Below are 2,902 nucleotides of genomic sequence, written 5' to 3'. Positions count from 1 at the left end.
TCCCTTGAGGGGTTCCCTCGCTGGCAATTCCCCTGTGTGCTTGAAGCGTGTCTATTACAGCGGGCACGGTAGCGAAGCGCAATACTTGTCCTTGACGGTTTTGCATCTCTGCCTAATGGTGTGATTCCCCCCCTGCTCCCCGCCCCATGTAGCAGAAGAGTATAAATACAATTTGAAGAAATCTGAAATACAGTGTTTACAGGGTTAAGATATGTGGTAACTTGCATGGGGTTTTTTTGTGTTTTTTTTTTCCTACAGTCATTAGTTCTTTGAATACCATGTGCAATTTTGAGAGTTGTTCTTTAAACCGCTTGCAGTTCTAGGTTATCATCTCTTAAAACTTGTTATACCTGATGTCATTCTGAATAGCCAAGGTATTGTAACTGTTCTGTCGTGAATTCCTACAGGCAAAAGCTGTGTGCCAGTTTTTACAGTGTTCACCTTACCAAGATGTTAAAGTATTTTCTACTAACTTAACTCTGTTATTTTTATGATCTCTTGAGCTATTCAGTTTGTAGTGACAGCAGTTGCCAGGTTTTGCATCCAGAGGTCTGGTGTAGAAAGGATTGTTGATACTTTTGGGAAACAGCCTATATGATTAGATGAACTCCTGTGAGAATGTCTTCTATGAGTATTTGCATTGCAGATTAGAGCTTCAGTTTTATGTCAGACTCTTTGAGATTTGTCTTGAGATCTGGTTAAATTGGCGTAAACCATAGGGTGGATCACTTTGTAAGGTAATGCAGGAAGAATAGCTGCTTCAGTTTCCAAATACTTGAGGTTGAATTGTCCCTAGCCTTTAACAATGAGTGTTGTGTACTTATATTTAGCGTGACTGATAACCCAGAACCTAGTGATTAAAGAGGAAGAACCTAATAATTAGGTAGGAAGAAAATACTTTAACAAGGGCAGAACGCATGTAAAGATCTTCATCATCTTGGAGATTGCTGATTTAAACACCATAGAGGCGCAAGAAGGGAAAAAACCCCCAAACCTAGACCATTGTGAGTGCAAGCTTTGATTGTATATATGTGTGTGTGTATATATGTATGTATTTTTTTTTTTTTTACTGTAAGTGAAGTGTGTGGTCAAGAAGTTCCTTTCAATAAGACTCATTGCTTTAATGAGTAGGACCAAATAACAAAGCTGCAAACTGGATTACCCGTTGGAGTTGATTTCTGACAAGGCTAGACATAATCTCTTTGGAGCTTTTGTTTTTTTGGTCTGAATCTCATGTGTCAGCAGGAGAAATGGTATAAAATTGTGTATCTTAAGAATATTTCTTCATGTATAGGCTGTCAGGCAATGCCTCTTCACTGCTTGGATTGGTAGGCTTCAAAGTATTTGTTTTCTGGCAAGAAAAGAAATTCAGTGAAGACAGTGGCAGGCAATTATCTCCCAGGTTCTAGCAGAAAATTGAACAGTAAACTTCTGTTTTAAGGCTTCATAGCTGGAATCATTACTTTTACTGAGGCTTTTGGGGAAGGTACTGTAGAGGATTAAGCCATTCACAAGCAGATCTCAAGGATGTGAGGAAGGACAACTCTTTGTGAGAAGTGTCAACTTTCTGTACTTCTGTACTTCTTCTTTTAACTAAATTTCTCCTTTTCTTTTTTTTGCCTTGTTTTTTCTCTAAACCATTCAAAAAACACTTAACATGTTTGCTAATAGACTTTCTCAAGTTCTATCAGTCTGTCCAGAGTGCTAAGATGCAGGCCATTTGTTTTCATTTGTGACTTAAGAGCTGAGCTATCATTCAGTCTGTGCTTTTAAAGTCTTGTGTTGGAGAAGAACTGATATTGGTTGCTTATAAACAAATGGTTGCAAGATACAGTAAATAGTACTCGTAGGCTATCTCTAAATATAAATGTATTTTGAAGAAGTGGAGTGAGGGACAAGGTTCTTTAAGATTATTATTGGTACTGATCTTTGAAGGTACTCCTTCAGGTGTTTCTTTTTACTATCTGCCAGCCAGGGGGAGTTGCCAGTATTTTTAGATCTCTTATGGCAATTTCTTCCCCCCCTTCCCCGTCTCCTCTTCCTCCATTTGAGAATTTACTAATCAGTTCTGCTTGGTAAAACATATCAAAAGTGTGAGCTTCCTGTACTTATTTATCCCTTTGATCTAAAAACTGATTTGGACGATAGTTCTGCAGGACAAAGGCACCTTTTTGTAGTTTGCACCTAGTTCTTAGATAAGGCTCTTTCTTCTGTGAAGCAAAGCCCACAGTAAATTAAAAGTGAGTTCTCAACTCGTGTGTTACAATGTAGAAGTTAAACAGGGACCTTTTGGTTATCATCCCAATAAACTTGCACCTATTTTGCAATATCAACACAGTCTGTTATCCTCGCCCCTGTGAACAATTTTAAATGTATTTAATGGATCATCTAAATAGAGAAGTATTATCTGTGATGAATTGCTAGTCCTGCCTTCTGATGTTTACACATCCAAACATTGCTCTTTTGGCCGGTGAGCTTGGGGCCAGGTGAAGAAAAGAATAAGAAGCATTCTAAACTGAAGAATGCAAAAGGTTTTCACTGCTTATGGAGTTTCTGCTTCTTTGAAACAGTGAAGAAACTTGTTTTCACTCAGTTTTAGTGGATTTAGCCAGCCCTAAATTCTTAATATGCTTTCAGATATCTTTAAAGATAAAGATCTTTGGTAGTTGATTGGATTGAGGATTACTACTTGATCCCATTTAGAACGAATGAAGATTATGACTGATATTAATTGGTATCGAGCCCTAGCTCTGTGCTGTATTGTAACACTTTGGAAATAGTAGTGTCTAGAAAAGAGGAGCAAAAACCTTTGAATTTCAGTGATAATTCTATTGCATTTTGTAATTTTTGTGTACACCACTTTTTTTTTTTAAGGAGGAGAATGTACTATATTACATTTATT

This window comes from Pygoscelis adeliae, unplaced genomic scaffold (genome assembly GCF_000699105.1).
Source record: "Pygoscelis adeliae isolate BGI_AS28 unplaced genomic scaffold, ASM69910v1 Scaffold167, whole genome shotgun sequence".
Lineage (NCBI taxonomy): Eukaryota > Metazoa > Chordata > Aves > Sphenisciformes > Spheniscidae > Pygoscelis > Pygoscelis adeliae.
The sequence above is the reverse complement of the archived record's forward strand: the minus strand, read 5'-3'. Positions refer to the sequence as shown.